Raw genomic sequence first — 10,521 nt, forward strand, 5'->3', positions numbered from 1 at the left:
TGGTTAACAAGATCCCCACGGCATGTCAATAAAGGTTTTACTGTCATCTCTTTGGGAAACGATATCTTTCTTTGGAAACTGACAAAATATTGTTAAATTCTTCTGCAAAAATTAATGGAAGAGTGAAGGTAAGTCTGAGAAAAAGCAGTAATCTGACTTGTTTGACACCTTAAGATCAATTTCAAAGTGATATTAATTAAAATAGTATATTACTAAGACCAACTACAGGATAACTCAAAAACCGATTTTAATACTATTAAACAGATTATCACAAAGAAGGAGATGAAGATTATTTTTAAATGGTAAAAAAATATTATTCAGAAACTGGTTTACTATTTGGGAAGCAAAATTATGTTCTTAATTTAGCCCATTTCAGATACTAAGGTGGTATACATACAATATTAAAAGCCTGGCAGGGCACAGTGGCTCATGCCTGTGATCCTAACACTTTGGGAGAGCCAAGCAGAATAATGTGAGCCCAGAACTTTGAGACCCGATGGGCTCTCAGAAACATAGGGAGACCCTGTCTCTAGTAAAACTTAAAAAAACTAGCTGGGCCTGGTGGCAGGTGCCTGTAGTCCCAGCTCTCCAGGAAGCTGAGGCAGGAGGATCACTTGAAGCCCAGGAGTTCAGTGCTACAGTGAGCTATGACTGTGCTTCTACACACCAGCCCGGGAGTCAGAGGGAGACCATGTCTCTAAAAATAATAAAAAAGGGATACAGACTCCACGAGAGTACGCCCTGCAGTGGCACCTGCCAGCACCGGAGTGGCTGGGACAGGCACACAGCTTCTATGAGTGCAAAATACGCCTTGCACTGTGGACTGACAGTGGTGAACACACCCAGGGTCTGAGGCTACTGGTGCACTCCCCAGAGGCCATTGAGCACTGGAGGGAGCTGGGCTTCAGATCCACAAGGTTGCCCTGGTGCCAGAGTACAGTGTGTGGGGAGGCACTGACTCCCCCTTGTCTCTGGCAGATCCAAATCCCTGCTGCTTTTGCCGCATAGGAGGCACCAATATCCCTGGCCTGACTCTTTGGCTAGGCAGGCCTTCCTGACCCCATTGACCACCAGAGGGAGCCAAACTCCGGCCTCTTGGGTTTCCGGGTCTGAGCTGCCCGTGCCTCCCTACCATCAGGTTGCTGGTCACTGATTGAACTCTCACAGTTGAGCAGTGATTATGGTGCCTGGGATAATTGGTTTGGAACTCTCAACCTGGGCTGTCCACCCAGGGACCTCCAAGATTGAGCCGGTTGTGAAGTGGGAGGGACTGATTCTCCCTACTGCAGTTGTGGGTGGGGGAATCTCAGTTGTTTGTATCTCCCCCCAGCTGAGATTTCAGCCTAATTTTGTGACTCAATAGAATTGGTTGGATGGAGGCTGGCTGACTACAAGACAGAGCCAGCTAGCCCTATCACACCAATTAGGTCCTCAGAGTCTCTGGCTGCAGGTCTGAAAAGGACCTTTGTAAATCTGTAGAGAAAATGCCACACTCACTAGTCCCAACTGTCTGGTAAAGGGCTAGTTAACTACAGTTCCTGGAACCCCCAATCCAATCACACCCTACCAGCTTTAATACCAAAACTGCAGAAAATAATTATTGGGCGAAACCAAAGGAAGAACTCTGGCAACATGAATAATCAGAGTAGATCAACTCCCCCAAGGAATGGTAAAGGTGATATATCAGAAGATGCCATTCATAAACAAATGGCTGAAATCTCAGAAATAGAATTCAGAATTGGATGGCAAATAAGATGAATAAATTGGAGGAAAAGATAGAAATTGAAATTCAAAGGGTTGTGCAAAAGTTGTCTCAAGAAATTAATGAATTCAAAGACAAAATTACCAAGGATATGGACATAATGAGAAAGGAGATGGAAGAACTCAAGGAAATGAAAAAAATATTCAAGGAGCTCCAAAATGCAGTAGAATCCCTCAGTGATAGAGTGGAACAGGCAGAAAAAAGGATCTCTGAAATCAAAGACAAAGCTTTTGAACGTTCCCAAACACTCACAGAGGCAGACAGATGGAGAGCAAAAACTGATTATTCCCTGAGAGAGTTGTGGGATCACTCCAAAAGATCAAACATTCATCTTATAGAAATTCCTGAAGGAGAAGAGGATGGTCCTAAAGGCACAGATGCTCTATTCCAAGATGTTACAGAGGAGAATTTCCCAAGCATTGCAAGGGATACTGAAATTTAGATAGTAGACAGCGTCAGAACCCCAGCCTGACTCAATTCAAATAAAGAATCTCCTAGATACACTGTAATTAACTTTGCCAAAGTTAATATGAAGGAGAAAATTCTGGAAGCAGCCAGACATAAGAAAAGCATTATCTACAAAGGAAGAAATATTAGAACGACGGCAGAACTCTCAGCTGAAACCTTCCAAGCCAGAAGAGGATGGTCATTGACCTTCAATCTCCTAAAACAAAACAACTTCCAGCCCAGCATCCCTTATTCAGCTAAACTGAGCTTCATTTGTGATAGAGAAATCAAATACTTTACTGATATACACATGTTGAAGAAATTTGCCATAACTAACCCAGCTCTCCAGGATATTCTCAGACCCATCCTCCATAATGATCAGCACAGTGGTCCACAGCCAAAGTAAATTCACCCAGAAACTTTTAAATAATATCTAATTTCCACAGTAGGGAAAGGATTAAAAATTTACACTAGACATTTGAAAAACATGACACCAAAACACTACCATTCTTATCAATTCCCTCAATTAATGTGAATGGTTTAAACTGTCCTCCAAAGAGGCACAGGCTGGCTGACTGGATACATAAACTCAGACATCTGTTGCATACAAGAGTCTCATCTTACCTTAAAGCATAAAAATAGTCTCAAGATGAAGGGATGGACATCTATAAGTCAGGCAAATGGAAATCAGAAAAAAGCAGGGGTTGTGATTTTATTCACAGATACAATAGGCTTTAAATCAACCAAAATAAGGAAAGATAAGGATGGCCGCCTCCTATTTGTCAAGGGAAACACTCAAAATGAAGAGATTTTAATTATTAACACTTATGTGCCCTAAATGCACCTCAATTTATAAAGGAAACCCTAACAAATATGAACAATTTGCTATCTTCCTGCACTATAATTGGAAATTTTAATACCCCTTTGGCAGTGTTGGATAGATCCTCAAAAAAAAAAAACCTAAACAAATAAATATTGGACCCTACAACAAATGGACTTAATGGACATCTACAGAACATTTCATCCTAATAAAACTGAATACACATTCTTCTCATCAGCCCATGGATCATCCTCCAAAATTGATCACATCTTAGAACACAAGTCTAACCTCAACAGACTTAAAAGAATAGAAATTATTCCTTGTATATTCTCAGACTATCACAGAATAAAAGTTCAACTCAACAGCAACAAGAATCTTCATACTCAAATAAAGTCATGGAAACTAAATAACCTTATGCTGAATGATAACTGAGTCAAAGATGAGATTAAGAAGGAAATCACCAAATTTTTGTAACAAAATGATAATGAAGACACAAATTATCAAAACCTATGGGATACTGCAAAGGCAGTCCTAAGAGGGAAGTTTTTAGCATTGGAACCCTTCATCAAGAAAACATAAAGAGAGGAATTCACCAACTTAATGGAACATCTCAAGCAATTGGAAAAGGAAGAACATTCCAACCCAAAACCCAGAAGAAGAAAAGAAATAACCAAAATTAGGGCAGAATTAAATGAAATTGAAAACAAAAGAATCATTCATAAGACCAACAAAACAAAAAGTTGTGTTTTTTAAAAGATCAATAAAATTGATAAACCTTTGGCTAATCTAACCAGAAACAGAAAAGTAAAATCTGTAATATCATCAATCAGAAATGATAAAGGAGAAATAACAACAGACACCTCAGAAATAAAAAATCCTCAATGATTACTACAAAAAGCTCTACTCTCGGAAATACGAAAATCTGTAGCAAACGGACCAATGACCTAGAAGCACACCACCTTCCTAGACTCAGCCAGAAAGAATTAGAAATGCTGAACAGACCTATATCAAGCACTGAAATAGCATCAATACGAAATTTCCCAAAAAACAAAAATGTCCAGGACCAGATGGCTTCTTATCAGAATTTTACCAAATCTTCAAAGAGGAACTAGGACCCATAAGACATAACCTTTTCCAAAACATAGAAAAAAAAAATACTCCAGAACATTCTATGAAGAAAATATCACCCTGATCTCCAAACCAGGAAAAGACCCAACAAAGAAAGAAAACTATAGACCATTATCATTAGTGAATATGGATGCAAAAATATTCAATAAGATCCTAGCAAACAGAATTCAACAACACAGCAAAAAAATTACACACCATGATCAAGTTAGTTTTATCCCAGGGTTATGAGGTTGGTTCAACATACATAAATCCATAAATATAATACATCACAAAAATAAAAAAAACAAAGACCACATGATTCTCTCAATTAATACAGAAAAAGCTTTTGATAATATTGAGCATCCTTTCATGATCAGAACACTCAAGAAAATAGGCTTAGAAAGGTCATTTCTGAAACTGATAGAGGCCATATACAGCAAACCCACAGCCAATATCATACTGAATGGAGTAAAATTCAAAACATTTCCACTCAGATCTGGAACTAGACAAAGAAGTCCATTGTCTCCAATTCTATTCAATATAATAATGGAAGTTTTAACCATTGCAATCAGGCAAGAGAAGGGGATCACAGGTATTCAAATGGGGTCAGAGGAAATCAAACTCTCACTCTTTGAAGATGATATATTCCTATGTCTGGAAAACCCCAAAAACTCAACTACAAAACTCTCAGAAGTGATTGAGGAATACAGCAGTGTCTCAGGATACAAACCAATACTTACAAATCAGTAGCTTTTATTTATGCTAACAATAGTCAAGCTGAAAATATAGTCAAGGACTCTATTCCTTTTACAGTAGTGCCAAAGAAGATGAAATATCTGGGAATTCATCTAACAAAGGATGTGAAAGATCTCTATAAAGAGAATTATGAAAGTCTGAGAAAAGAAATAGCCAAAGATGTTAACAAATGGAAAAACATACCATGCTCATGGTTTGGAAGAATCAGCATTGTTAAAATGTCTATACTACCCAAAGCCATCTACAGATTTAATGCAATCCCTATTAAAGCACCATTGTCATACTTTAAGGAGCCTAAAAAAATAGTGCTTTGTTTTATATGGAATCAGAAAAAATCTTGAATAGCCAATACATTACTCAGAAATAAAAACAAATCAGGAGGTATCACGTTACCAGACTTCAGGCTATACTATAAATCTACAGTGATCAAAACAGCCTGGTACTGGCACAAAAAATAGAGGAGTAGATTTATGAAACAGAATAGAGAACCAAGCCATGGAATATTTATCCAAATACTTATCATTATTTGATCTTTGACAAGCCTATCAAAAACATTCAGTGGGGGAAAGATTCCATATTTAACAAATGGTTCTGGGTGAACAGGCTGGCGACCTGTAGAAGAATGAAACTGGACCCTCATCTCTGCCTATTAACAAAGATTGATTCTCACTGGATAAAAGATTTAAACTTAAGACATGAAACTATAAAGATATTAGAAGAGAGTGCAGGGAAATTGCTTAAAGAAATTGGCCTGGCAAAATTTTTTATGAGAAGGACCTCACTGGCAATTGAAGCAACACCAAAAATATATTACTAGGATCTGATCAAACTAAAAAGCTTCTGCACAGCCAAGAGCACAGTAAGTAAAGCAAACAGACAGCCTTCAGAATGGGAAAAGATATTTGCAGCTCATGCTTCTGACAAAGGTCTGATAACTAGAATCCACAGAGAACTCAAAGTAATCAATAAGAAAAGAAAAAATCACCCCATTGCTATGTGGGCAAGAGACTTGAACAGAACTTTCTCTGATGAAGACAGGCTCATGGCCTATAGACACATGAAAAAATGTTCATCATCTTTAATCAGAGAAATGCAAATCATAACCTCTTTGAGATATCATCTAACTCCCATAAGATTAGCCGACATAACAAAACCCCAAAACTACAGACGTTGGTGTGGATGCAGAGAGAAGGGAAAGCTTCTACACTGCTGGTGGGAATGCAAACTAATATGATCTTTTTGGAAAGAAGTTTGGAGAACACTCAAGGAACTAAAAGTAGACCTACCGTTCGATCCTGCAATTCCTCTGCTAGGTATATACCCAGATGATCAAAAATCATTTTAAAACAAAGACATTTGCACCAGAATGTTTATTGCAGCCCAATTCATAATAGCCAAGACATGGAAACAGCCCAAGCGCCCATCGACCCATGAATGGATTAACAAATTATGGTGTATGTACACCATGGAATACTATGCAGCCATAAAAAAGATGGAGACTTCACATCTTTTATGTTTACCTGGATGGAGCTGGAACATATTCTTAGTAAAGGATCTCGAGAATGGAAAAAAAAGTATCCAATGTACTCAATACTACTACGAAATCAATACATAATCAGCTACACACTCATACGAATGGCAAAACCTAACTACAGTCCAGAAAGTAAAAGGGAAGAGGAGAGAGAGGGGAGGGGAGGAGGGATATGGGAGGAGGGTATGTGGGGGGACCTCACCTAATGTGCAGAATGCAATGATACATTTCAAAACTATTAAGAATAGACTATAAATACCTTACCACAACAAATAAGCAAGGAGACAGTTAATCAGTTAGATGTAAGCATTCTACATTGTATATCAAATCAGCACATTGTACCCGCTAAATGCATTAATGTACACAGTTATGATTTAATAAAGAAAAAAATAAAAATAATAAGAAATCATCATCCCTAATTATCAGATAAATGCAAATCAAACCCACCCTGAAATGTCACCTAACCCCAATGAAAATAGCCCACATCACAAAGTCCCGAAGCTGCAGATGCTGGCGCAGATGTGGAAAGAAGGGAACATTCTTACACTGCTGGTGGGACTGCAGCCTCTTGGGAAAGAAGTATGGAGAATCCTCAGAGAGCTAAAAGTTGACCTTCCAGATGATCCTGCAATCCTATTACTAGGTATTACCCAAAATTAAAAAAAATCATTTTACCACAAGTACAGTTGCCCTAGAATGTTTATCGCAGTTCAATTCAAAATTGCCAGGATGTGGACTCAAACCAAGTGCCCACCAACCCATGAACACACTAATAAACTGTGGCATACATACACCACGGAGTACTATTCAGCCATAAAAAAGATAGAGACTTTCTATCTTTTGTATTTACCTGGATGAAGTTAAAGAACATTCTCCTTAATAAAGTATCACAAGAATGGAAAAGCAAATATTCAATGTACTCAATACTAATATGAAACCAATAGATGAACAACTACATACCCACACAAGAGAAAAACTGAATTAAACTCTAGTGGGGGCGGAAGGGAGGAGAGAGGGGGATGGGTAAACTCTCACCTACGGGGCACAGTGTAAGGGTATGTGGCACACCTCTTGGGTGAAGACTCAACTACAACTTGGACTTTACCCAACAAATGTGAACAACGTAACCTAATCATTTGTACCCTCATAATAATCTGAAATTTTTTTTAAAGAATAAAAATAAAACTTAATAAACTAGAAGAGCACGAAAATAAATATTCATCTGATCTTTCTCAAAGAGGCTTAAGTCACTGTTGAATATTCTACACTACAGTCTTCTCAATTTTCTAAAACTCTTCTCCAACTTGTAGCCTACGTTTTAAATGCCTCTTTGTTATCCCCACACATAGATCATAGCCATGTTGTCTTTCCTAATTAGCTTGAACCCAAAACCCACTTCTACTAGCAAAGATTTATCAAATTTGATTTATTGTTTGGATGGATTTAACGAACTACTTTTAAGGCCGGGGGAGGTGCTACACATGAAATACTCCACACTGTTTCTGGACAAGGCTGTGCTTTCAACCTAGTAATTAACGAGTTTATAAAGAGTCACCTGCGGTAAATGAGGGTTGAATTGTTCCTACTGTAAGGCTGATCTCACATGTGATGTCAGTATACTTCTCTAATTATCATTGTGGCTGACAAATGTGAAGAAATTAAGTCTGCAGTCTTATTGGTTGGGCAGGCTTAAAATGACGAGCAGGTGAAGGTTAATTGCAGCTTCCCAAGAGGTTGGTTTTAGATTGGCATTTTGGCAGGAATAACAGGCTTTGCAGAATTTGCAAATTTTAAGTAGAGCCACACACTCAGATGTGATAGAGCAGCAGAAAAATCACAAATATCTTTGTCACAGAGAAATCAATCTCTCTTAAAATGTTCCGAAGTCCAGCTAAATTCCATGGACCTACCAAATTCCATGTCTTCAAGATTTCAATTCACACCAAGAATTAACACATATTCTGGGAATAAAGTTAGCTGTCATCCTGGCTAAGGGGACACTTTCCCGTGATGTTAAGGGAAGCTGACTGCCCTCCATGCCTTGGGGAGGGAGAAAGGGAGATCCCCAGGTACCAGATGAAACGCTGAGCTCAGGGGTAATCAAGTTGCCAAATTAGAGTCCCACTAGAGTACAGGACACAGGAGTGCACTCAGTGACAAGGAGATTCACATGCATTACACACAGAGCTTTTCTTGGCTTTTTTTTTTTTTTGCATTATTTTTCTTCAGAGGTCTCAGACATCAGGCTTGCATCCTGAAGCATCTTGCTGGGTCTAAGCAGCAGCTAAATTTAATAATAACTGGGGAAATTTAATAACTAAATTTAATAGCAACTTTTTTTGCTAGTAAAAGCTTTCAAAGACATTATAAACAACTAAGGAACACTGTTTCTCCCACAAAAGTGATCTGACCAATAGGGCATTTTTCATGAATCCTCCTGCAGCTAAATTAGTGATAACAATAATCCCCTATTTTCTCAGATGCAAAGGTTTTTGTGATTTTTGTTTTTACACCTTAACATCTCTCAAGTAAAAACACATCAAACAACACAAGTAAAAAGAAACTCACCAGCCATGGGTAGAGCAGTGGCTCCCAGCCTCCTTTGCACTCTGAAGTCATCTGGGAAACTTTAAAAGTACTATTGCTAAGGCGGTGCCTATGGCTTAAAGGAATAGGATGTCAGCCCCATAGGCTGGAGGTCCTGGGTTCAAACCCAGCCCTGGCCAAAAACTGAAAAAAAAAAAAAAAAAAGTACTGTTGCTAGAGTACTCATTTTTAATGGGTCTGAGATATAGCCCAAATCTGGAATTTTGTCAGAACTTTGTAATTGTATAAGTATCACCCCAGGTGATTCTAACATGTCTTTGGGGCTGAAAGTCTGAAGCAATGGATGGCATATACTCAGGACAGTTGTGTCTGCCTGCTCTTCAGAAAACTAAAAAGATGAGGGAGGGCATCACTTCATCAACCTGTTACATCTGTTACTTCTATTTGCATTGATAGCTGGTAAACTTAGATTCACACCATAATTATTGCTTAAAAGATTCCATTATAATGCAGCCTGGAAAAGAAAAAAATATATGGAATATGCACAAAATTAATAGTCATAAACTGGATAATATACAGTTAAAATCATGGTCAGACACTGGATGAAATAATTAAGAAAGTTGCCACGATGCTGAGAAACAGATCCCACGTTTTTCAGATCTAGAAAAAGCTGTGATCAACGAGGCATCAAGAACCAGTATTCAGATGTTCCCGTTTGTCAGAGGCTTTTAACTATTTCCCAGAAAAGCTCTTTACTTCCAGTTATTTGTAAGTCAATTAACAGCAACAATACAAACAAAATAGCCAAAAGGGAAATGGAAAAAACACACATAATCTCATTGTGTTTTTTAAAATTATACTGCAGTGTCACAAAGACGGTAACAAGGTCCAGATCACAGGCAGGGGCGACCATTACAGCACGTGTTACTGCCAAAGGCCACACTTGGTAGACAGGCATTTTGGACCCCAGTTTTGTTTGTTAGCTCAAAGAGGAAAGTAGCATGTATTTGGGGGGATACACACATGCTATTGTTAGGTTTTTTTTAAGTGTGTATGTTTAAAGTTGCACATGGCTTTGGTTTTCTCCAAAAGTGCTAATATTAAGTCAGTGGTGCATCTTACAACCCCTAACAAGAGCTTCCTACAATTGAGAAATGCAGTCACTCCCCATATGCACAGGGTCAACATGGATTGAAATATTTTTTGAAAAACAATAATATGACAATAATACAAATCTTAAAGATACAACAATTTAGGTATATACCTAGTAGAGGAATTACAGGATTGAATGGCAGATCTATTTTTAGATCTCTAAGTGTTCTCCAAACATCTTTCCAAAAGGAATGCATTAATTTGCATTCCCACCAGCAGTGTAGAAGTGTTCCCTTTTCTCCACATCCACGCCAACATCTCTGGTCTTGGGATTTTGTGATATGGGCTAATCTTACTGGAGTTAGATGGTATCTCAAAGTAGTTTTGATTTGCATTTCTCTGATGATTAAAGATGATGAGCATTTTTTCATATGTCTGAAGGCCGTGAGCCTGTCTTCT

This window comes from Nycticebus coucang, chromosome 6 (genome assembly GCF_027406575.1).
Source record: "Nycticebus coucang isolate mNycCou1 chromosome 6, mNycCou1.pri, whole genome shotgun sequence".
Classification (NCBI taxonomy): Eukaryota; Metazoa; Chordata; class Mammalia; order Primates; family Lorisidae; genus Nycticebus; species Nycticebus coucang.